The sequence below is a fragment of the Olea europaea genome, chromosome 13 (assembly GCF_002742605.1).
Source record: "Olea europaea var. sylvestris chromosome 13, O_europaea_v1, whole genome shotgun sequence".
In the NCBI taxonomy this organism is placed as follows: domain Eukaryota; kingdom Viridiplantae; phylum Streptophyta; class Magnoliopsida; order Lamiales; family Oleaceae; genus Olea; species Olea europaea.
This window is the reverse complement of record NC_036249.1, coordinates 27506473-27534256: the sequence shown is the minus strand read 5'-3', so window position 1 is coordinate 27534256 and position 27784 is coordinate 27506473. Positions and strand designations below refer to the sequence as shown.

The following is a 27784-nucleotide window of genomic DNA, read 5'->3' as shown; positions in this document are numbered from 1 at the left end:
TAAAAGTCGATCAATGTAGTAGGAGTGTTACACCGTAATTGATATGCGATGGAACTACACCATCCAAATACTAGTCCTAGTTTGTTATCGGAGTGAAAAGCTCGTGCGAGAGAGACATTAGGCCTCATGCTTGAGGTGTATCCTCGGCCCCGAGCCTTGAGTTGCCATGTTTTGGGGATCACTACTTGGCAAAAGAGAAACATTTACCTACTGGGAAGCCCAATATAGCATTATTAACGTTCTTGTGTGTCAAGTATCGTTAAAGTCAAATCATAACAAATAATAATGATGATGATGTGAGGTGGATCACACCATCTAATTGCTACAAGTTGATTGGTCTAGAAAGATTGAAGTGGATTGTGGTCAATTCTCCTATACTAGTCTTGTCACATTCACTCTTAACCATAGTACAATATTTGAATTTAAATTCAAATGGATTTGACTCTATAATTACAAGACTTCTTTACTTTTTTCATCTGAACTTGGCATAACAATAGAGAGAAAGTATAAAGAGATAACCTAGTGGGAGTATTTCATATCTCCAACGAAATTCTTGGTGGCTTCTAGCTGATCTTCTTTCGGTATATCCATTGTCATTCCCGTGGATGATGATGTATGATTCGGTGTGGCACAAATTTGAGCTCAACATCATAGGATACTTCATTTGTGGTGTTGAAGAAGCTTTGGATAGATTGGTTAGGTTTTTCCACATTATAGTTGTAATGCTCATTTATATATTACATTTTAAACTCTTCAAATAAAAATAATAATTCAACTTCCCTACAAGATGACGATTTATACTAGTAAAATTTTAGCACTGAATTAATTGACATGTTGCAGTTTTATAATAATAATGACTCACTAGAAAAGATGGAAAGAAGGTTTTATTCATTACAAAATTTGAAGTCGTAAACCCTACTAGAATTGTCACGAAGAGTTAGTGTTCGATCCATAAACTTGTTAAAAGATGACAATTTACTGAACGAAGTAGTATCAAAGTTAATGACGGGAGCGAGGACCAAAGGTTCTTAAATCGTTTGGACAACACACATGTCTGAACAACATATGAAAGATAGTATGTGACAAAGAACACATTCAGGTAAGGTACTAAGCCTTTCTTCATTATCTCCAGTACTATCTCTTATCAAACTTGAATTCTCTTCATCTTCTAATTTTCTCCCTTACCGAATTCTGTTCAACCTTTCTTTGGTCCCACTTCAGGTGCTGAAAAGAAGAAGAATGATATAAAATACTGACGTTAAGCACGTATGTAGCCTAATTGCCTTGCAGAATTTCTCAATCATTGATCAAATTTTGCCCCAAAAATGATAAATTAAAAGTTGTGATAGAATATTACTTTTCACTCAAATAATCAAACTTTCATTAATCACGCAATATATAACTAGTATAATAGAGCAATTCTCTCTCTCTCTCTCTCTCTCTCTCTCACTCAAAAAAAAACTCATACAAACATGAAAATTTCTCTTCTACCTGATAAATAAAAATACATACCAATACATCTAATTATAAGAAAAAACTAAGAAGAGCTCAAGTTGATAAGTAACTTTCTTCCACTGCTTTAATGAAAGAAGTATTCAAGATGAATTACTTAACTTTCACCTCCATTGATAGAAGAAAAGTTCAAGATGGTTAAGTAACTTCCACCTTCTTAATAGATGAAGAATTCAAAATGGTTTAAGTAACTCTTTCAATAACTCTCAACTAATGACGAGCTTTTCCTTAACCATATAAAATTCTTTTATCTAATAAAAAAATTTTGCTTAATCAATTTGAATTTTGACTAAGTCATAAATTCATCTTCATACTTTTAAAACTTCTTAATGATCTTCAACTTCTTCTTATTTCTAGAATTTCCTTGGCCAAGTTTACATTACTTAAAATAAAAATAAAAATAAAAAAAATAAAAACTGGGAAATGACAATGATGATTTTAAAATTTATTGACTTTATCGCTGCTTTTGGTTCGTAGAAAATGTGATCTGGAAATGAACTTGCTTAGAGAATGACATGGCAAATTGACATGTTTAAAGTAGACAATTTCCGCATATTAAGAAAATTACGAATATACTGTCACACTCAAGCACAAAGCATAAATGTGCATGTATATCTATCATTTATGTTGTCATGTTAATTTAAGAAAGAATAGGCTGTATTAAGATTACCAAAATATTTACAAAACAATAAATCGTAATAAGTATAGCGAACACTTGCTAGCAAATGAAAGAGTTACTCTACGTTTACCCTTGACTGCTAAACAATAGTAGAGGGAACAGGAGACTACGGGTAGGGATGACAACGAAACAGGTATGGAACGGATCGGTCATTCTCATCCAGTCCCATTGGATATTTTTGTTATCTTACCTCATACTCATACCCAATTAAAGCGAGATGGGGCAAGGCAAGTCTCATGTCCCATTTATTTTTTCTTTTCTTTTTATTTTTTATTTTTTATTTTGCTTTTATATTTTATGTCCTTAGTAAATAGTATTACTTTTTTACCAATTGATTAAAAACAACTTTTGTTCTCTTTAAAAATAATGATAAATCTATTATTTCTGTTTGAATAAAAACTTAAATTTGAAATTAATATTAAATGAGGCGGGGACTATGTTTTCTGTTCCTGTCCCATACCCGTTTTGGGACAATGACCCTTGTCCCATACCCATCCCATGTATCTGGTTAGAAAGGACATTACCTACTCCATTTCCGGTGGAGCTCCACGGGTATCGGGTTGAGCAAGTTTTTTTGTCATCTCTAACTACAGGGAGTGGATGCATCCCCTGAATTTCAGAACATGCCCCATCTATATATTAATATCTAGTTATAAATTACTTTTATATAAAAATTTATATTTTAATTACAAATAGATATTTACATAAAAAATGGTTGAAAAAAGCAAAAAAATTCTAAGTATCTTTAGTTACAAACTATTTTTTCTTAAAAATAAACAATAAAAGAGAGAGAAAAATAGAAACAAATATAATATGTACATAATATAATCTTAGCGCGTTTGACAGCGATTCTCGTGTAATTATAAGGAAATATCCAACCATTATATGCAGGAAATGGCCCCACACTGTTGCAGGCATTTTGGACTGTACATGTCCTGTCAATTAAAAATTTTAATTAAAAGACCTTGGTGTACCTAAATTTTTGACACTCAACACAAAGTAGACATTTTTGATATTCCAATTTATAATGAAAGATGATTGCTAGTTCTAGTCGGGGCTAAAAATATTGTTACCACAAAATTTACTTATTACACCACATTTTTATTATTTACTTAAATGGCCTTAAGTAAAATGAGCCCCACTCGACGTACATGGTTGCTTTCACAGGGATCTTACAGGTCATGCACAATAAACGGTGGGTGATTATTTTTTTAATAATATTTTATTTACATGGACTCCACCCCATGTGAGTATTCTGGAATTATCCTACAAAGCATTATTTTGTACGCACTGACTAATTACTTAACTACACTTTAAAATCTACTTTTTAACATTAAACGAGACACCATAATCATTATGTTGATATATATGCTCTCACTTTACGTTGATTTTTATGCTTCTCAATTTATGGTATACATTTTCAATAATTATATGAATAATGTTTATAAATCAATTTATCCAGGCCCAGTTTTCTCAAATACAACCAATTACGATGGCAACTACAGTCAGCACTCCTCAACGTATCTTCTATATGCAACCTCACATCTACCATGATTCCTTCACAAGTAATTATGTTTTCATATTGTGGTTACAGTTTGAAACTTCGGGTTAATTATGCTAATAGTCACCGAACTTTGCAAAAGGTTTTCAAGGGGCTACTGAACTTTAAAAATCATCTAAATGGTCATTGAACTTTGTAAAATGCTTCTCAGAAGTCTCACTGAGCTTTGCAAAAAATTTCCCAAAAGTCACTGAACTTTCCAACCCCTAAACCACCTTAGAGCCATCACTCATGGACCACCAAAATCCACCCTCCGGCCACCTTGGCCGTCGGACCGACATACCACCTTGAAGCCCTCGCTTCCCTCTTTGTAACCCCCCAAGCTCCAGCCATAACACCAACCAATATGGTTGGAAATTCAAGCCAAAATGAGCGACCGAAAGCACAAAAAATGGCTGGAATCTTCATTTTTTAATGTTCCAGGCTGCCCATTTTGGCTTGGATTTTCGACCGCATCGGTTGGTGTTATGACCGAAGCTTGGATGGATTGCGAAGAGGGAAGTGGGAGCTTCAAAGTGGTATGTCGGTCCGACAGCCAAGGTGGCCGAAGGGTAGAGTTTTGGTGGCCCAAAAGTGGTGACTCTGACACTTCCGACCATTTTTTGTGCTTTGTCATCCCATTTTGGTTTGAATTTTCGACCAAATGGGTTGGTGGTATGTCGGTCCGACAGCCAAGGTGGCTGAAGGGTAGAGTTTTGGTTGTCCAAAAGTGGTGACTCTTAACACTTCCGGCCATTTTTTGTGCTTGGTCATCCCATTTTGGCTTGAATTTTTGACCAAATCAGTTGGTGTTATGGCAAGAGCTTGGGTGGGTTGCGAAGAGGGAAGCGAGGACTTCAAGGTGGTATGTCAGTCCGGTTGCCAAGGTTCAATGACATGAAGTATGGACCTAGTTGGCTTGCTAGCTGGCTACCACGTAGTGATGATCTGATCCAGCCTTGTCAAAAAGAGTCGTTACAATGCTCATCATTTACCCTTTGAAGATATGGGTTCGTTCATGGGGGTCTTTTTGATCTCCATAGCTAGGTTTTTTAGTAAGCTAAACCTTGAAAAACAAAAAACAAAAAACAAAAAAACTGCTCCTTTTTAATATCACATCAATGAACTTCACAGAAGATTGGAAAAGGAAGAGAGAAAAGAGGAATACTGAAATTTAATGAACACAACCACAACCAATATTGCCAAGAAAATATGTGCAATAAAAAATGGCGATAAGTCACACTAATAATTGGCCAAAATAATCACATACTCAAGCACTCCCCGAGAGACCTTCACTTATATAGAAACTGCACCATAATTCGATTCAACCCTCCTTCTTTCCCGAGCTTGGGACAGACTGTGTTTAGCAAACATGCAACACAGGCGGACTTACAACATGCATCCTAAACATCTCACTATGAATCAAGCCAAAATCCATAAGCTCTCTTAAATATTTCTTATTTCTCCCTGTTCTTTCTCATTGGCATCTCAACCAAAACCCTAACATTAATGTTGCCTACGCGGGAACTCTTTGAGTTTATAACAATGGTGCACATAAGCAAATTTTCAACTTATTACCAAAATAGAGAAATTTTGAAAGAAAATTGTGAAATGGAGAAAGAAATATACTGGTATAATGAACATTCTTTTATATTTCTAACAATTCCTATGTTTTGGGCAGGACAACAGGTGATCTAAGTGAGCATTTTGACTTCTAAAGAAGGAACAAGAATTATTTATTTCAGATATATTACTGAACTAACATGGATAAAGGAACTAACTATAACTTCAAAAAGCTGTACTACTAAATTTGATTTAGTTGACAATTGAATCAAGTAGCATACTTCATACCCAAGAATAAAGAGTTCCATCAACCCCAGCGAAGAAACCTTTTTTTTATCACGGTTAGTATGAATCCGGTGCGTGGACTCCAGCTGCCACGGCACTTCACTGAGTGGATGTGAACAGTAAATAGTCACAGAAAGTTGATCAATGTTATCAGTGTGCTGTAAGAGAGCCCAACATAACCTCAAAACATTAGCAACACCACAGGAATATTGTACATGTCCCTGTAAGTAAATGTAGATAGCCATGGAACTGACAAATATTAAGTCACTTGACTTCTTACACACCCCCAAAGCCGATTTCCCAACCTGGTAGAGCTGCACTGAATTGTGGAAAAGAATTTCCTGCTACTGCATGTCCGGATATTCTTGTGCAAAAGTGAATATTCCTGTGCACGGATTAGAAAGGTCTCCCACAATATTCATTTAAGCAGAAATATCAATGAGAAGTGGGAACGATGTTGTTATAACATCAAATAAATAACTAAAGCTTCTTGACCGCCTTTTATGTCAACTTCATAAGCATGCCAAACATTGATTTTTCTATGTTGAGAATGCAGTCACAAGAGGCATTAATAACTGGGAAAATGCTTGAAACAATAAAGCAGAATCAAGGAATTGGGAACATTGATAAACATATGACCAGATAGATAGCATTCGCAAAATCCTTTTGTAGCAATAAAGAAAATATACTTCTCTATAAAGATATCTAAGGATTCTATATGAAATTGATCAAAAGCAGTCTACATTTCATATCATTTAGAGAAAAAACAGCCCGGGGGGTGGATGGCTAGTGCAAATGTACAGTAAACAAAATCTTCATTTTTAGCAAAACAATTCTTCACAGAAACCTGTAAAAGAACTTTCCAAGAAACAACTGTCCATTAATTTTTTTGAGGGAAGTCAGGTTAGTAAATAGGGAAGAAAATCTAGGTATTGTAAGAGAAATAGACATAAAAAGATTGACAAGGATAGAACCCCGTCATCTAAAAAGAGAACAAAATCTGTTACTGCAAATCAAAAACATGAGAATCTTATGTCAATTCTCTAATGGATTCCTAAAACATGAGAATCTCACGTCCATTCTCTAATGGATTCCTATAACATATCATCTGCATTTGAAAAACACTGTATAAACCAAAGCATGGTACCCATTTTTTTCAAAATATATTTTTCTCTCTTCTTTTCAACCACACATTTTTCATTAAAATATTATTACACGTAAATCAAAAACTTTTTCTTATTTTTTAACCACACATTTCCCATCAATTTACTATTCCAAGATACATTTTTACATAAAAATGGCTCCCAAACACCCTCAAAATATGCTTCAGAACTGCATTGTACTTTAAACACTAAGCTTGCACGACCAAAGTGCAACACTTAATTTTGATTTTAAACCTATAGCCTTGGAAATATCCCTTCAGTTGTTGATGTTGGCCTAATGGACAAGCTGACGGAACCAGAACCAAAGTTGTCTGTATGATTAACACCCAGGATTTATATATTTCATGCACTCACTAACGATTTAGTTACAGACCTAGGAGCAAACTGCCATTTCAGGAAAAATTAATGGCCTCAATTTATAGGCAATGAAACCAAAAACCTAATCATTCCAAAGATTCTTCGAATAGTTGTCAACATGCCCACTTATTCTCTAACTATATAAATAAAAATAAATAAATAAATAGAAAGAAAGAAAGAAAAATGCTTGAAGAACTTGATTATCAAGAATTTGATCACCCTCAAATATTAATAACGGCAGATTGAAAAGTAAGTTTATAACACGACAGCTCCTACATATGTGTCAATGCATATTTTAAATTGCTATGTGATTCTAACTCGAAATTGCTTTTGAATTTCCATCTTGATCCATAATATGGGATGGAAAGAAATACCGGGAAAAATTTTCTTCAAGGAAGGGAAAAGTTGATCATGACTCATTTAAAAAAGTAGAGAGAACCACATTCAGGAAGGTTATCTATGAAGTACACGCAAAATCTCACCAGAGAGGGGAAATGGTCTTGAACCACAGGTGCAAATGTGGCCGCAAGTAAACAAAAAATAGGTTTCCCCATGAAATGATCAATCTCCACCAGAACTCTCCCAAAACACAAACTGAGAATGTTGAAACATAAATGAACAAGGAGAAAACAAAAGAAAATTCTACACCCTTGTTACATTGATATCCATTATCTTTGACCATAAGGATTTTCACCAGCAGCTGAGGAAGCACAGAAGAAAACCAGATTCCATACCAATATAAGAGTCAAGATCACATTCCAAGCAACTGGAAAAAATTTCATAAAAACCAGCAAACATGTAAAAATAATAATGTTGCTTCACCTCCACTCTGTCCAGCTAGACAGAAGTTTCCCGAGAAACAAAGATAACCTCTGCTCTCTGAAGCTTCCTTAAAGAAATGTGGGAAAAATTAATCAGAACCAAGGAGTTGGGAAAGTCGATCAAAGCATGACCACATAGACAGCATCACATAATCCTGTCTAGAGAGGTAGAGAGAACATACTCATTAAAAAAAGGCCAATAATATTAGTAACCAAAAATCATATTTTCACCTTACACACCTTATAAGTTATCCCCATTACAGCAATATTCTCTTCCTGTTGAAATCTTTCTGCACGTAACGAAACATCAAAGAACCTAAGGCTTTTTATATGAAAAGACAGAGAAGTCCAATTCAATTCATCTGGGGAAGGTTAAAAATGAGTGGTGCAAATGTAGCAGTATACGAATAGGTTTCCCTTCAGATTGCCTTATAAACTGATCAATCTGCACCTAAAACCCTGACAACGTAAACTGAGACTGTTTAACCAGAAATGAACGAGTAAAAAAGAGGAAAATCTTACACCTATTCATTAATGACCATTATCATTAATCACAATAATTCCACCTGCGGATGAAGCGCCAAAGAAACCGATATTCATCTTTAGCAATACAAGAGTGAAGATCATATATATATTGCTTCACACAACCCTGAAGACCACTTATAGACTGCAAATACTAAGGAACAAAGAAACTCATGGAAACACCAATGAAATCCTTTTTTACCGATCAAAAATAACAAACAAACCGCATCCATGAAATTCACCAATGGAAATCGAAGTCATAGAATTTAAAACCAACTACATAGATTCAAGCTGCAATAATGTGAGTCCAACAACCCCATGTCCTAACCACTGAATTGAAAACTGCACAATTCAAACTAAAAAAAAAAAATCTGAATAGAATTAGTTAAAGGAATCAGCGATAAACAGATTTACAGGACAAGATACGTTGTCATCTGAACAGAGACGACAAATGCTATTGCTGCAGCAGATGAAAAACATGATGAGAAAATTTTGTCACTTCTCCAGTCAATTCTTCAAAAAAAAAATCTCCATATGAAAAACAGTGTACAGACCACAGAAAATAATGACCCTATATATTGCTTCAGTAACAAACAGCTTACAAAATAGAAGAATTCAAGATAGATGGACTAACAAAAGTGCAATTCTCCAATTGATTCCTCCAAAATATCATCTGCATATGAAAAACACTGTATGGACAACAAGAAAATAATGACTAGATTTCTCTTCTACTTGCCTCGTACTACAAACAGCTTGCAAAATAGAAGAATTCGAGATAGACGAAGACAAAAGTGCAACGCTTAATTCTGATTGTAAACCTTTAGTATATTTATCCCTTGAGAAACAAGATACTGCCTAATGGAAAACTGGTGGAACCATAACCAAAGTCGTCCGCATGAGCAATCGTCCAGTATTTATATACTTTTGAGTCTATTTCCTGCAAATAACTCACTATAAGGATTCAGTATATTACGTTAATGGCCTCAATCCACAGGCAACGGAACCAAAAACCTATTTCCAAAGATTATACCGGAATAAATGTCAATTTGTTATAACAGATACCAGGAAATTGCATTACGTTAGAGAAAAGATGAAAAAAAGGTGATCCAAGAATTACCTATCGTGATAGTTGGAAATCACAGTATCACACATTAGCTGCAGATGTTAAACTCGATATCCAAATATTTTGCAAAAAATACGAAAATCCACTTGAGAAAAAACTCCATCAAACTACTTTAAATTCCAACTCTCAATCCAGTAAGCGAAATGAGTTCAAAACACTAAAGGTTGGGGCAGTCATCAAAGCACCAGAACAATATTCACCAGCTCAAGGTATAAAAACCCCATATGAAAAACAGAAAACAGGCTAAAACTATTAAAAAAATCGTCAGAGTATTCCAAGATTCAACTAATTGGTATTACGAAAGTACGAGGATACCACTTCCCGGACGAAGCAAAGGCAACACAGGCCCAATCCTTTAGAAGATTCTTGGAATAATTGCCGGTGTGTATCTGTCGTCATGCCAAGAAATGAGTACATCTTCTTGTTATGATTTTAATAATAAACAAGAAATTCAAAGTATTGGAAAAGACGAGAGTCTTGATGGGGTCTATCAAACCATTAAAATTTCACATGCTCAATCTAGAAGTTGAAATTAACAAATGACTGATTGTATCTGCCAAAACAAAAAAGAAATACCCACAATACAAAGGAAAAAGAGCTAAAACCGTCAAAATCATCAAAAAAGATCCACGATAACCAATATCTTGAAAATACGAGCATACCAGATCTCAGGGCACCAAAAACCCAATCCTTCCAAAGATTCTTGTAATATTGTCATTATGTATCAATCATCATACCAGGGCGTCAGCATTCAAGAAATAAATGAGAGCTCCAAGTATTTGCAAAGATATGAGAATCCAAGGAGGGGGGGTGCCAAGAACTCCATCATGCAACTTACCATTACCACAAAGAACATCCCATAGAATAAAACGTGAATATGATTGAATCATACTAACACCACCATTCTGCATCATTGATCAGAGAATTCAAATGGACAAGGAACAACTAAACTGTTACCGGAAATGCAATCTTGAATTCAGCCAATGGGTAGTTATATATTTTATCTCACTGTAAGATATCACATCTCATTCAGATACTTCATACCTCTACAAACGAATATCGAAGTTCACAAGAAAGGAGCAGAAAAATACCCAAAAATGCTATCACACTCAAATATTTTTGGCTGTTGGACTGAGCTATAAAGAAATTTAGCGCCGAGACCAATGCTTGAGTCAGACATGGAATGAGTTAAATTTAACAGAGTTAAGAGCTTAATGCAGACAACACTGCTTACCAAAAGCCTCTAGCCACCTTGTACAATATGTAAGGTCAGTCACCATCAGTGTCATACAATTATTGGACAGTGTGCCTTATTAACTCGTTGGTTTGGACATTTTGTCAGATATCCTTGAAACTTGTCAGATCGGCCGAAGTGAGGATGTCTCTTCATAACTGCTTATTAGGTGGAAAACCTGATTACATCGACAACTGGCATGCAGCTTACCTCTTCACTAAGCTTAGGACTTGATGCTGATGTCCAAGCTAAAAAAAACCAGGACCATGACTTGTTCCCTTTTCTAATAGTGATCGATTAAACCTTTGTTAAAATCAGGTTAACGAGGTCACTCATGAATTCTTAATAAAGATCCCGAGGCCCAACTAGGTACTTCGGTCTCTGATCCCATTCTTGGACCACACTATAAGCCAAGCTGGTATTCCAAATTGGCAATTAATATGACTAGCATCACTGGCGGACGCAGATATTTGGAGTTAGTGGATCAAATTTATGCATTTTTTGGCCCCCATTTTTTGGAAATGAAAATGGATGGAATATTTTTTTTTAAATAAATAGCTGAAAAAGAAGGAAAAATTTTCGATTTACGTGTAATATTATTTTATGAAAATTTTTTCGATTTACGTGTAATATTATTTTATGAAAGATTGTGTGGTTGAAATATATCAGAAAAATGAAATGTAATATAATGGGGGCCAAATGAGGGCTTAAGAAAAAGTTGCTGAAAATTTAATATATTTGATATTTTATTACAATTGTTCTCTACGCGTTCTAATGAGATAGTTGATAAATAAGAGAAAGAAAGAGATAGTGAATTCCGTGAAAAATAAAATCCTACTCTTCCTAAAGAAAATAATTTCCTTGATTTTGAGGAAAATATGGTCACATGACCAAAAGTGAGAAAATATTTTTCATGGAAGAAAGGCAATCAAACAGTACAAAAGTAGGAGTTTGGATCAAAAAACACATTTTTTACGAAAAATATAGATAATCAAACGCACTCTAAATGCAGATTTACCTTTAAAAGTACTTTTCTATACCTGTTATAAACAACCAATTAAAACAATCAATTCGACTGAAAAAATAATTTGTTTATCAATAATCACAGATTTATCAATAAAAACAATCAATTCAATTGTTCTTTAGTAATGAAAGGATTCTCTTTTTTCTTCGTGATTTTGGAGTCTATTAAAAAAAAGTAATAATAATAATAATAATAATAATAATAATAATAATAATAATAATAATAATAATAAAAACCTCTAAAGCTAGTGGGTAGACCCACTAGGACCCAATGTGGATCCGCCAATGATTAGCATGGCTCGTGTACTTAGATATAACGCGAGGAGAGGGGGATTAACCAAGGTGAAAAAAGAAAATTGTAGAAAAAGAAAATATAAATTCCACTGAGGGTTAGTGCAATAATAATAAATACAAAAAGCATTCAAGCCTCCTATGCAGTTAGTATTTATCTAATGCAGGCACCACCATATATGAATTAATGCAACTTAGAGATGGAATCCAGCTGCCACGACGCTTCACTGAGTGGATGTGAACAGTTAATAGCTACCAGAAAGTTAATCAATGTTATCAGCGGGTTGTAAGAGAGCCTAACATAACCTCAAAACATGAGCGTGCATGGATAGCCACAGAAGTGATTAATTAATAGTCACTTGACTTCTTACACATCCCCAAAGCCGGTTTCCCAATCTGGGGCAGAGCTGCACTAAATTTGGATAATAAAATTACCTATTACTACTACTGTATGTTTAGATATTCATGTGCAAAAGCATTTCCGTCCATGGATTAGAAGTACTTTAAAGGTAAATCTGCATTTAGAGTGCGTTTGATTACCTATATTTTTCGTAAAAAATGTGTTTTTTGATCCAAATTCCTACTTTTGTACTGTTTGATCTCTGCTCTGGCAATATTTATTAAGTAGAGATATCGATGAAAACTGGGAATTATGTTGTCTATAATACCAAATAAGTAGCTCCTGCTCTTCTTGGTTGCATTTATTTTTTGTGTTCTTCTGAAATTCTGCTCAGTCATTTAATTTCTCACTGAAAAAGAAGATTACTGAACTCCACAGAAATAGTCGAAGTCCGAGGTCGAACCAAAGGGAATTGGAAGAAAATAAACTATTCTATAAGTGCTACAATGGAGACGAACACTAGAGCGTCGGGGATTCATTTCAGATAAATGAGTAGAAATTACTCTTGATCTTTTACTTAACTTATATGGAAGTGATCATATTGAAGATAAAACATTGATTGCAAGTATACTAAAAGATAAATCTTGATAATTATTTGAGAGAATATATCAAAATAAGTTGTTGATATATAGAGATTCTCTAAGCATTTTATTGTGCTAAAATTTGTCAACAATAAATCAAAGTCTTTAACAAATCAAAACCATTTGTAGAACATATACTTCAACCAAGTAAAAAGATGAACATTGAAGAACAAAGTGAAAGATCAAAGACAATACACCAAAGTTTCACCCCTAGCTAGAGCTAATGATAAAGAAAAATGTTACAAAGAAAATAAAATAAACTAGAATATGATGAAGAGGAATTGATTCTCTCAAAATCTTAGCCAAGGTCCTCTTTTATAGGCCTTCGGAACATCCAAAATGTAAGTCAAGACAGCTGAAATATGCAAATTGGTGTCAATTTTCAGATACTTTGGTGCAACGAATTTGGACTTATGATCAACAGATAAATTATTGCCACTTGAGTTATCTTTCCATTAATGCAAATATCAGGTTTATTGGATCTCTATAACTCCAAATATGACAAAAACAATTAATGCTGCTTCACAGGTAGAAAAGTTGTATCCGGCAGGTAACAAGTGTCTTGCACGGTAATTTTGGCTGCCTTGTTATACGAATTTGACTTCTTGCGAAACATGAAAGTTGTAGATACATGCATTATCTTTCCAACCCAACTTGAATCACTGTGGTTCGCGGTCTGCAACTCAAGTTATAATCATTTTACTAACAACTGCTTCTTGCGACAGTTCACTATTCTTGACTTTTCAGCATTTTTTTCCTCTTGCTCCACTTGTTCTACCTTAGAAATACATGTGAAATACATCAAATAAATACTCTTTTAAAAGTATAATACTCATACCGACATGTATTTAAATACGTATTTAAGTTAATTGCATTTTTAACCATGTATTTATGAAAATTGAGTTTATGGCAAGAGAATTGAAATTAGAGACTAACATTAGTGAATTTAAACAAATTGAATGTAAAATGTCTTGTAAATAATATATCTTTGAAACACTTTTAGACACTAATCAGACACCCCAACCATATCTCTAGCAATAAAAATTCAAAAATAGTTCAAATGAAATAGCTTGTCGCATTTGCCTTAGGATTTGAAACTTCTTAACAAAATTCTTCTAAGATTTGCTATCAAAATATAGTCTAACTTGTCCAATGCTCAACCAACGTTTGTGTGCATAATCAATTGTTTCATCCCAACCCTCAATGATCAATTGTTTCTCTCTTCTCTCGTTGGATGCACACCCCCAAACTTTATTTTGTAACTATTTTCCCAATGTGTGATTTATGGTTAAATTTATATACTATTGCTCACCCTCTCTAGTTTGGTTAAATTTTACTAATTGTAGCTCAACACGATATAAATGAGGACTTAATTTTGACTTATTCAACCTCCAAGAAAACTAAGCTACTAATCCTTATCAAAGGTCTAATTTTCTAAAATAAGTGTTTGGGACTTAATCAAGACATTTAGTCCGTCTTCTGTTTCATGCACCTCCTTTGTTTTTTCAAGTTTGCCGTGCGTATTCTGTTCCATGCACTAGCACTCTTTTTATATATATAATTGTCCTCATTGCTCTTTTAGGGTAGCTTCACAACATGGTAGCTTTTTCCCTTCTATACAATGATTAGTGCAATGCCCCTCATTAAACACTTATTCTCGAAAATCGATCTTTAACTTTAGATTTTCACCTAAGTATCATCTCATTGGTCCTAAGCAATCCACACAAAATTTAACAGAATCCACGTCTATCTCAATGTGGTGCTACAATAGCTCAATCACTCCAAACTATACTAGAGTAGGTTTTTTTTTTTTCTTTTTTTTTTTTTTTTTTTTTTTTTTTTTTTTTTTTTGTCATAGTTAATTCTACATATTCTATCCATCGATCCAATATAAATAATGTGATTTTCATGATTATTGTGCTCAATGTAACATGAACTAAAGCAAAGCAACATCCCCTAGTCACAATAATATAAAAACAATTTCAATGTGAAGATTAAACATGCAAAATGTATGAATTCGTAAGGAGCAAAATTTTGAAAAAAGGGTCGGGTTTTGAACTTTACCTGGAGAGTCTGCATAAACTTAGCCAAAATAAACCTTCAATTTCATTAGAGGGAAAAAAAATGACAATAAAAGAAACACACCTAAAACATACACATAACATAAGCTGAAAACAAACATACAAAATAAAACAATAAGAAAAGGATTGACCATGTAAAGCTACTCTTCTAATCTAGAGAAATTCTCAAAAAATGGTTTCAAACGATGTCCATTAACTTTAAAAATATTTTGTCATTAAGCCTTCGTTGCATTTCTCTTGTAGGTTTAACATATTCCTCCAAATAAATCTTATGTGTGAAAATCAAAGGATTAATCCCCTTTATATCAGCTATGGTGGAATCCCAAAACATTTTTATGCATTTTTAAAGTTTGAAGATACCATTTCTACAATTTATGAACGCATTTGAAGTAGCAAGAAATGGATGACCTGTCATTTGTGCATTTGAACTTAAAATAGGATGTGTGTCCAAAACTATAAAATCAACAGGATAATAGAATTTATCAATTTGAACTAGAACATGTTCTACAACCCCTCTTGGAATTTTTACTGAACGATCAGCAAGTTGAAGTGTTGTTGTTGTTGGCCCAAACCAAGTTGCTCATACACAGAAAAATGTTGTGATATATGAATAAAATCATCTCTCCAACTAAAGTTGGGATGATTTCTCCATTGTTGATTATATGGCTTGATCATGTAAAATTTCTTCGAAAACTGGGATGTTAGAACAATCATGCGACACGGCTTCAACATTTCTAGACAAACTAGCAATCCTAACTCATGCGATAAGATTAGATCTTATCGAGTTTTCGATTGGGTTTACTTGCCAAAATTGAGAATTTTCAGTTAGATGATCTAAAAATTCTAAAGCTATTTAATATTTATCTAAAAATTCACCATTGCACATCGTTTTTACAAATTGTTTTGTTTCAGGAGTTAAGCCCTCATAAAAGAAACTTATGATAAGCCATTTTTCAAAAACATGATGTTCTTACCATGTGCCAATCGACCTAAGTTTTTGTTTTATATTTCAGAAAAAAATGAAAGAATTTCAACTTAACAATTTCATTGAGACAAGTTTGATCGTTAGCACAATACTTCCTCAAATTCTTTAAGATGTAATAAAATCATACCCAACTTGAATCGAAAATTTATTAAGAGAGAAAATGAAACATGAAGGAGCAGAGAATTTCAAGGAGGTTACAAGACACATGGTTTGTGCTTGTTGATTTTCATTTTCATATACACTTTCATTATGATGCCATGGTGGAAGATGTGAGTGAGTATTGAGGTAAGTCAAATAAATTACTAAAGAAAGTTTCACAATTATTTTCAACTAAACGATGAGAATTAAATTCACGATACCAATATGACATAAAATAACATAAAATAGATGTAAAGAACGAAAATTAGGTGGCACGGCCAACCATAATGTAAAGAACTTGATATAATAAAGAAACGGCAGATCGGGAGGCTCGGCCTTCCTTTACGACTGCTTCTTGCTCCACTTGTTATACCTTAGAAATAATGTGAAATACATCAAATAAATAATCTTTCTAAAGTATAATACATGGCCAACACGTATTTAGTTATTTCGATTAATTAGCTAGAGTATTTATGATGGAGAATCTTGCATTGGGGATTCACTTCGAATAAATGAGTAAAATTACTCTTGATCTTTTATTTTTTTCATTGATTTGCTCATATTAAAAGATATTGATAATTGTTTGAGAGAATATGTCAAAATAAGTTATTCGTACACGTCTACAATAAATTTTGAACAAACCAAGTAAATGAACATTGAAGAACAAAGTGATCAAAGACAATATTACATTCACCAAAGTTTTACCCAATGAAGGAAACTAGAATATGATGGAGAGAAATTGATGATCTCAAAATCGTGGCCAAGGTTTGGCAAAGGAACATCCAAAATGCAAGTAGACAATGCAACTTGTTTCTGTCCAGCTTCAAGACAGCTGGAACATGCAACTTGATATCAATTTTCAGATACTTTGTGCAGCGAATTTGGACTTATGAAACAGATAAATTATTGCCAGTTACTTTCTATTGGTGCAAATAAATTCATTGGATATAACTCCAGATATGACAAAAACAACGAGTGCTGTTTCACAGGTTGAAAAGTTATATCCTACAATTAACAAGCTGGACTTTGCACGGTAATTTTGGCTGCATTATGATACGAATTTGACTTGCAAACTCAGCTTGAATCACCTTGGTTTCAATGTCTGCAGCACAAGTTATGATCATTTTACCGACAGCTGCTGCTTGTCGCTGATTCTTGACTTTCGTTGATTTTTTCCTCCACTTGCTCTTGTTTCTAAATTGGAAATACATTTAAATACTCTTTCAAATGTATTATACTCATGCCGACGTATTTAAATATGTAATTCAATTAATTGCATTTTTAACCACGTATTTATTATGGAAATTGAATTTACGGCAAGAGAATTGAAATTAATGAAAATTCACTAATGTTAGTCACTAATTTTCAACTCTCTTTTGAAGGAGTATTTATTTAATGTATTTCACGTGTATTTTCTAAGATAGTACAACTGGAGCAAGTGGAAAAAAATGTTGAAAAAGTTAAGAATAGTTGAACTGTCTCAAGCAAGAAGCAGCTGTCGGTAAAATGATCATAACTTAAACTGCAGACTGAACCACAGTGATTACTGGTTTGGATAAGATATGTATCTACAACTTTCATGTTTACCAAGAAGTTAAATTCGCAATATAAGGCAGCCAAAATTACCGTGCAAAGTCCAGCTTGATACCTGTCGGATACAGCTTTTCTACCTGTGAAGCGACACTTATTATTTTTATCATCTCTGGAGTTATAGAGATCCAATGAACCTGATAATTGCACTAATTAAAATCTAACTCAAGTGGCAACAATTTATCTGTTGATCATAAGTCCAAATTCGCTGCACAAAATAACTGAAAATTGGCACCAAATTGCATATTTCAGCTGTCTTGAAACTGAACAGAAACAAGTTGCATTTTCCACTTGCATTTTATTTTGGATGTTCCTTTGCCCACGCTGACCAAGATTTTGAAAGCATCAATTCCTCTTCATTTAATTTCCTTCATTTTCTTTGTAACATTACATTATGTATTTCTAAACCTTAGAGGGGTGAACCTTTGGTGAATGCCTTTGATCTTTCACTTTGTTCTTCAATGTATTTGGTTGAAGTATTCTACAAATGGTTTTGGTTTGTTTTAGACTTTGATTTATTGTTGACAAATTTTGACACATATTCTCTCAAACAATTATCAAAATCTATCTTTTAGTATATTTGCGATCAATGTTATATCTTCCATATGAGATCACAGGAGTTGAAATCCTGTGGTTCGACCTCGGACTTTCGAGTTTACTACTTGTGACAACTTGCGTTTAAGGATTATTTTCTGCTACTTTCTGTGAGGTTTTCTTCTCTTTCATAATCTTCATAAATCTTCATAGTTGGCCATGCCACCTAATTTTTGTTCTTTACATCTATTTTATGTTATTTTATGTCATATTGGTATCATGAATTTAATTCTCATCATTTATTTAAAGATAGTGAAACTTTCTTTAGTAATTTATTTGACTCACCTCAACACTCACTCACATCTTCCACCATGGCTGATAATGAAAGCGCACATGATGAAAATGAAAACCAACAAGCACGAACCATGCGTGTGATGCAACCTCCTCGAAATTCTGCTAATTCATGTTTCATTTTCCCTCTTAATGCTAATAATTTTCGATTCAAGTCAGGTATGATTCCATTACTTCCTAATTTTCATGGTTTAGAATCCAAAGGTCCATTTATGCATCTTAAAATTGAAGATACGTGTGCCAAATTTAACGATCAAACTTGTCCCAATGAAATTGTTAAGTTGAAATTGTTTCCTTTTTCTCTAAAAAAGATTTAGCTAGGTAATGCACATTGCAAGAAATGCCAAGTAGGTTTTTGAAGAAATTCTTTTGGAGCACATAAAACTAATGCTTTGAAGAAACGTACTTTCAATGTTTAGAAAGATTTAAAGATTTGTTAAATACCACCACATCATGATTTTGAAAAATGGCGTACCATAAGTTTCTTTTATGTGGTCCTGAAACAAAACAATTTGTAGAAACGATGTGCAATAGTGAATTTTTATATAAAGATGAGGTCAAAGCTTTAGAATTTTTAAATCATCTAGCTGAAAAATCTCGATACAGTTTAACCAATCGAAAACACAAAGTCACAAAATCATCTAAATGCTAGGATTGCTAGTTTGTTCGGAAAGCTATGGAATTAAAGGAAAGTACCCCGTGCAAAATGATGAAATTTGTATCATTTTGTGAAACTTTTGGGCATCGTTGTCCTAACATCCCAGTTTTCAAAGAAGTTTTACATGATGGAGTTGCTATAAACTTAAAAAGCCTTTTCCTTCTCCATTATCATTAATACAATGGAAAAAAACTCCCAAGGAAACATTGCAGTCGAATATGCAAGGACAAGTTTATTAATATAATCAAACTTCACAAGCCATCAATGAAATCAAGAACACACTTTCTTCATTGACCTCTTTTTCGCGTTCTCAAGAGAAATGTTTAGTAAATGCTTCTAGTTCCTCTGAATGTCAACAAGAAAATGCCAACTCCAACTCCATCACGACTCCTCGTAGTGGAAAAATTATTGACAAAACTATTCCACTAAGGAAAAAATCATTTCTGAACCTAGTCAAAAATGTCTCATTCCAGCTCCATTTCCTCAACGATTGTAACCAATTTCAAAACTCAACCATAATTCTGAAATTTTTGAACTTTTCAAACAAGTCAAAATTAACATACAATATTGAATGCAATCAAACAAGTTCTTTCATATGCAAAATTTTTAAAAGACTTGTGATCAAGAGGAAGCGTGTTTTGCTTAATCCTAATTAATCTATTATCTTTTTCTGTGTACGAGCAACTTAGTTTGGTCTTAACAACAACACTTCTACTTGCCGATTGATCCAAAAGTTCCAGAAGGGGTTGTAGAAGATGTTCTAGTTCAAATAGATCAATTCTATTATTCTGTTGATTTTATTGTTTTGAACACACATCTTGTTTTAAATTTAAATGTACAAATACAGGTCATTTTGAAATGGTATCTTGAAACTCTCTTTTGGAAATATGACCGTCGAAATGAATATTTTTAACAAATGCAAGCAACATGGAGATAAAGACGATTTGCATGAGTAGATTAAAACAATTTGTTGATGATCAGTAATGCACTAACTAGAATTTGAATTTAACAATAATTCTAAAAATTCAAATATAATTTCTTTGTTGAATTATTTTCAGGAGAAAAGACAAGTGATTGGAAATCAAAGTTTAAAAAATTATCACAACAGTATTGTATGGATTTCGAGTGTTTGAATGCTTTGACTCAACTTAAATGTACAAATACAGGTCATTTTGAAATGGTATCTTGAAACTCTCTTTTGGAAATATGACCGTCGAAATGAATATTTTTAACAAATGCAAGCAACATGGAGATAAAGATGATTTTGCATAGATTAAAACAATTTGTTGATGATCAATTTATTTCATCTAATGCACTAACTAGAATTTGAATTTAACGATAATTCTAAAAATTCAAATATAATTTCTTTGTTGAATTATTTTCAGGAGAAAAGACAAGTGATTGGAAATCAAAGTTCAAAAAATTATCACAACAGTATTGTATGGATTTCGAGTGTTTGAATGCGAAAACTCAACTTGAAGCCATTACCAGCTAATCTGAAATAATCATTTTTGGGTAAAGATGAAATTTTTCCGATAATAAATCTTCCCAACTTGATGCGCACCAAGAAGGAAAGATGTTGCAAACTTTGAAAATGGATAAAAATGTTTTAAGATGGACCATAGCTAATATAAAGGGGTAATGAAATCATTAAACTCTTAGATAATGAAATCATTTATCCTATTTCTGATAGTAGATCCAACCCAAGTTGTACCAAAAAAATCTGGTGTTACTGTAGTCAAAAAATGAAGAAAATGGGTTAATTTCAACTAGAACTGTTATTGAAACTAGATAGATATTCTGAGTATAACCAAATTGAAATTGCACCTAAGGACCAAGAAAAGACGACTTTCACATGTCCCTTCGGTACTTATCATAGAATGCATTTTAGCAACATGATTGAAAGATCTTTGGAAGTTTTCATGGATGATTTACTGTTTTTGGGGATTCATTTGATGATTGTTTAACTAACTTGCAAAAAATTTTAGTTAGGTGTGAAGAATCTTTGCTCAACTGGGAAAAATGTCATTTTATGGTCACTAAGGGCATCGTACTTGGTCATATTGTATCACCTAACGGATTTGAGTTAGACAAATCTAAAACTGAATTGATTTCAAATTTGCCTACTCCAAATAGTGTTAAAGAAGTAAAATCTTTTTTTTAGAACATGCTGGTTTTTATAGAAGGTTTATCAAAGACTTTAGTGCCATATCTAAACCATTGTGAATACTCTTATCTAAAGACATGCCTTTTTAATGGACTAAGTCTTGTCTCTTAGCTTTTGTTAAACTTAAGAACATCACTAGTTCTCCTATTATGCAACCTCATTTACCTTTTGAATGAGTGTGATGCTATTGATTTGTGTTGGAGCTGTGTCTTAAGCCAATTAAAACTAGAAGTGCTCAAATGAATTATTCCACCACTAAAAAAGAATTGCTTGCTGTAACATGCTTTGAACAAATTTCGATCATATCTTGTTAACTCACCAGTTGTTATTTTTAGTGATCATGCAGTTTTAAAATATCTTCTCTCTAAGAAAGATGCTAAACCTAGGTTGTTGATTAGGTGGATTAGATTACTCCAAGAATTTGACATCACCATTCGAGAAAAGAACGGAGCCTCAGAATGTTGTAGCTGATCACTTGTTTTACTTGTGATGGATCATTTGAAACAACATCGATCAAGATTGGTAGAGGCAATTCCTTGTAAACACAATGATCACAAAATTGTTTTGAAATTTTTGAAAGAAAATATTTTGTCAAGATTTGGAATACCTCGAGCCATTATAAGCGATGGGGGTTTACATTTCTGTAATAAACCTTATAAGGCCCTAATGAAAAAATATAGGATTACTCATAAAGTGTCGTCCTTATCACCCAAAAACACTAGTGGTCAAGCTGAACTTGCATTAAAAATGCATTTTAGAAAAAACAGTGAATCCAAATAGAAAAGATTGGTCTTTACAATCAACTGATGCTCTTTGGGCTGTAGCTTTCAAAACACCCATTGGTATGTCATGTTATCGACTTATTTTGGGAAGTCTTGTTGAATTGGAACACAAAGCATTTTGGGCTATTAAAATGTTTAATTTCAGTTTAGATGAGACAGGTTCACTTAGGAAACTTCAACTGAATGAGTTGGAAGAAATCAGAAATGAAGCCTATGAGAACTCTCCAATTTACAAGGAAAGAATGAAGGTATTCATGATAAAACATTGTTAGAAAAAATTTTGAGCCTTCCCAAAAAGTTCTTTTCTACAACCCAAAGATTGATATCCTTTCTCATTGTTTTATTTTGTATGTTTGTTTTCAGTTTTATAAACGGTATGTTTATTTTAGGTGTGTCTCTTTTATTGTCATTTTTCTTTTTCTCTCTCTCTAATGAAATTAAAGGTTCATTTAGGCCAAGTTTATGCAGACTCTCCAGGTAAAGTTCAAAACCTGTCCCTTTGTTCAAAATTTTGCTCCTTACTGTCCTTCATACATTTTGCATATTTAATCTTCACATTGAGGACAATGTTTCATTTAAGTTGGGGGAAGAGGAATTAAAAAAAAAAAAGTTCTTGCCGACCGATGATGATATTATTTGAAATTGTTTTTATGTTATGAATTATGTGAATGGGGAGCTTTGATTTAGTTGAAGCTTGTTTATTAACAGATTGATTTACATTGAGCACGATAATTATGAAAATCACATATTGTTTAGGCCAACAATGGATAGAATATGTAGAATTAACTATGAGCCAAAAAAAAAAAAAAAAATTCCTACTAAACCAACTCTAGGATAGTTTGGGATGGTTGAGCAACAGTAGGGAGACAATTGAGATAGTTGTGGATTCCATGTGTTTTAAATTTTGTGTGGATTAACCAATAAGATGACAATTAGGTGAAAATCTTGATTTAAATATCGATTTTCGAGAATAAGTGTTTTAATGAGGAATGACACTAATAATAGAAGGGAAAAAGCTGTCATGTTGTGAAGCTAAAAAGAGCCCAATGAGGACAATTATATATATAAAAAGAGCCCAATGAGGACAATTATATATATAAAAAGAGATTAGACTAGTGCATGAAACAGAATACGCAAGACAAACTTGAAAAAAACAGGTGCATAACATAATACGCACGACAAACTTGAAAAAAAAAGGTGCATGAAACAGAACCCACTACATGCCTTGATTAAGTTATCCCAAAATAAGGGTTTAGTAATTTAGTTGATTCTTGGAGGTTGAATCAGTCAAAATTAAGGAGAATCGTGATTTATTGATGTGTTGAGCTACAATAAATCATAAAATCAAGTTTGGGGTGCATCGTGGCCACGAGAGAAAAGAGAAATAGTTGACCATTGAGGGTCGGGATGTGTCCAATTTGAAAAAGGTATGTGATTGAATTGTTTATGCGCACACACACGTTGGCCATTGACCGATTGGTCAAATGCAAGCTATTTCATTAGAACTATTTTTGAATTTTTATTGCTATAGTCTAGCAATATCTTGGTTGAGAAGTGTGATTAGTGTCTAAAAGTGCTTCAAAGATATATTTACCCTTTTACATTCAATTTGTTAGAATTCACTAATGCTAATCTCTATTTTCAATTCTCTTGGCATAAATTCAATTTTCATTTTACATGATTAAAAATGAAATTAATCGAAATACTTTGAATGAGTATTTATTTGATGTTACATGTATTTCTAAGGTAGAACAAGTGGAGCAAGTGGAAAGAAAATGTGGAAAGGTCAATAATAGTGAACTATCTCAAAGTCCAACTTGTTGGCTCCTTACATCTTTTCTTTCTACCTGTGTAGTACTCATTGTTTTTGTCATATCTGGAGTTACAGAAATCCAATGAACCTGAATTCAAAAATTGGCACCAAATTGCATATTCCAACTATCTTGAAACTGGACAGAAACAAGTTGCATTGTCCACTTGCATTTTGAATATTCCTTTGAAGGGGATTTTGGCCAAAATTTTGAGAGCATCAATTCCTCTTCATCATATTCTAGTTTCCTTCATTTTCTTTTTAGATTATATATTTCTAAACCATTCTTTCACTTCAATGTTCATCTTATTACTTGGTTGAAGTATATGTTCTACAAATGATTTTGGTTTGTTAAATACTTTGATTTATTGTTGACAAATTTTGGCACATTTATGCTTAGACAATCTCTACATACTAACAACTTATCTTGACATATTCTCTCAAACAATTTATCAAAATCTATCTTTAAATACATTTGCGATCAATGTTTTATCTTCTATAGGAGATCACTACTTAGTTTTGATTTCTATACGAGTTAAATAAAATATCAAGAACAATTCCTACCATTTAGCCGAAGTGAATCCCCCAACGCTCTAGTGTTCTTCTCCATCGTCAATACTCATAGACTAGTTTATTTCCTTCCAATTCCCAATGGTTTGACATCCGACTTCCAAGTTTACTACTTGCGGTGCACTTGGGTTTGCAACCTAACTTCACAATTCTGATAAAACACAAAGCTACTAGGCCACAAGGGTAAAAAAGTCTGTAAGGGTTGTCTAACTTCTAGGGCAAAAGAAATCCATGAACTCAACAATAGTGCAAAATAAGGAAATCTTAGAATTTCCAAAACAATCAGTGTATTTTTTAATTTATAATGCTTACCTTGAAAGGTGGAGTATATGTTAGAGATCTGATGTAGTCATTTGGCAGAAAGAGAGTCCAGCATTACCTTAGTAAATATTACCTAGGTGAAAACAATTCTCAGAATTGTTAAGGCTATAAAAGCAACATAAGTGAATACGGCGCCAAAATTATTAATATCAAGTTACAGGAAAGTCATTAAGAATATTCAACAGTGGAAGTAACAATGTAACTTGACTTCTTAACAGAAATTATGTATAGATACGAAATGTTGCTCCAAAAAAAAAAGGGTACTATAGAGCATCTATCTGAAAACAGGTAAGTTTTGTACTTCATGGAATTATGGGCTGCCTGAATGGAAGTAGAAACCTAATAATTAAACCCCTAATTGTGAAAGGAGCCCTTGCTGGAAAATAAATCAAATGCTGTTGTATTTAGATAAAGTAGTTCTGCAATGATTTTTTATTTTATTTTAAATGGGATTCTGCAATGAAATGTTTACGCTGTCAACAACAGATACCATCTGAAAACATCTTCAATTCTAGCCAGATGAAGATGTATATTACCCCAAAATATAATGTTTTTTAAACTAGGAAAATAAATCAAATGCTGTTGTATTTAGATAAAGTAGTTCTGCAATGATTTTTTATTTTATTTTAAAACAGAGGTGTTGCCACAGTGGAAATTCAATTGAACCTTATGTGGCTCTGCATTCGACTCCAAGAATGAAGCACCTTACCAATAATTGTAAAAGCAATAACTGTGCAAGAGAAGAATGAGTTTGTGTGCAAGAATTAGGGTGGGATGTAGAGTCCACCAGACCATGGAAAATATTTTCAGTACCTACGGCCTCCAGCAGCAGAAGCTGTGTTCACTCTCACTCCAAGAATCCCATGCTCTTTGTGGTGTAACAATAAAAAATAAATAAATAAACTCTGCGCATAGAATAACATGAGAAGATTGAAATTGTGTGCAGTTAAGGTAGAGGGTGTAGAGTCCACCAGACCATTGAAAATATTTTCAGTATATGAACGGCCTCCAGCAGCAGAAGCTGTGTTCACTCTCATTCCAAGAATCCCTTTCTCTTTGTGGTGTAACAATCAAAAAAGTCATTTTATCATCCTTAAAGAATCTCTGTCTGCACATGGAATACCAACGCCCCGAAGGCTCTTGTACAGTCATACCTAAAATATTAACCCAATTCACCAGAGGAAAGATGCAAATCTGAACAAGTGTATTAGCAAACAGACCGAAATAGATGGACAGCATGACTTGTTAGAAAGACAGACAGGACAAACTCCTTCAGAAAGGCCAAAATATCAGGAAGCAAACACACAGAAACTTAGACATTAGTATTCCTATCACGCACTGCCCTTTTCATGTCAATCTGTCAGGCATATGCATCAAAGTGCTGAGGCATTATATATAAAAAAAAAGATGTCAAAAAGTATACAGTTCGTTCATGTAGAGCAGATATTGGAACAGGTTGAAAGAAATCACCATTGCAAATGTAGCTGCAGTTAACAAAGAATACCCCTTCGTGCTACCCTACAAAATGACCAATCCATCTGAACTCCCCTAAAAGACAAACTGGGACCGCTGAGAACATGAAAAATAAAGACCAGACAAAATCTTCGTCCTTAACAAAACAATTCTTCACCTACGCTGTAACACCACTTTCCAGTAAACAACTGCCCATTAATTTTTACGAGGGAAGTCAAGGTCATAGTATTTAAACCAAATACGTAGATTCAAGCTGCAAAATTCGAGTCCAACAACTCCACATCATAAACAATGAACTGAAAACTTCACACAACTCAATTTACAGAGAAAATCTGAGCGAGGGGGAATAAAAAGGGGATGAAAACCTAGGTATAGTAAGAGAATCAGGCATAAAAAGATTGACAATGATAGGATACCATCATCTAAAAAGAGACAACAAATTCTATTATTGCAAATCAAAAACATGAGGACAAAATCTTGTCCTTTTCTGCATTTGAAAAACACCTTATTCAAAACAACGTATAAACTGCAGCAAATAAATATGCTTCAGAACTGCATTGTACTTCAAACACTAAATTTACATGACAGACGTATTTGAGAAAGGAGATCCAACATGCAACACTTAATTCTGATATTAAACCTTTATTTTTGGAAATATCCCCTCAGTAATCTGCTGGCTAAAGCTGATGGAACCAAAACCGAAGTTATATGTATGAGCAACACCCAGGATTTATATATATATTTCATGCACTGACTAAGGATTTAGTGATATTACCTAGGAGTGAACCGCCATTTCAGGAACAATTAATGGCCTCAATTTACAGGCAATGGAACCAAAAAACCCTGATTCAAAGATTCTTAAGAGTATTTGTCAGCATGCCCCATTTACACTCACTAGAACAAAAAAGCATGCGGGAAGAATTTGATCAGCCTGAATAATAATAATAATAATAATAATAATAATAATAATAATAATTTGATGCATATTTTAAATTGCTATGTGATGCTAAATCCAAAGTGCTTTCGGATTTCCAACTTGATTTGAAATATGGGTGATGCAGAAGCATACAAATTGATAAGGAACAATAAGAAATAAGGGGGAACAATAAGAACATTATCAAAATAAAACTACTAAATAAACTCGAATTCTACTAATTATTAGTCTTTCGCCTTGAATAGACTTTTAATGACATCCTTGTTGCATCAATGGGGTGGCAAGAAATAAGGGTT

General features: G+C 33.4%; 2 long non-coding RNA genes across 3 annotated transcripts; both read right to left on the bottom strand.

Annotated features, from left to right (window-relative positions):
- Window positions 1-899: 899 nt before the first annotated feature.
- LOC111408093 lies at window positions 900-11351 on the bottom strand. Its single transcript, XR_002705283.1, has 3 exons — window positions 8161-11351; window positions 5583-8079; window positions 900-1224 (listed from the first exon to the last, which is right to left on the bottom strand). It is a non-coding gene; the product is annotated as an uncharacterized LOC111408093 (long non-coding RNA).
- Window positions 11352-12032: 681 nt separating this feature from the next.
- Window positions 12033-25958, bottom strand: LOC111408092. 2 transcript variants are annotated; one of them, XR_002705281.1, is made up of 3 exons: window positions 25895-25958; window positions 25073-25154; window positions 12033-13872 (listed from the first exon to the last, which is right to left on the bottom strand). It is a non-coding gene; the product is annotated as an uncharacterized LOC111408092 (long non-coding RNA). The 2 variants fall into 2 exon arrangements; XR_002705282.1 differs by lacking the exon at window positions 12033-13872 and having other exon boundaries at window positions 24483-25154.
- Between the last annotated feature and the right edge of the window lie 1826 nt (window positions 25959-27784).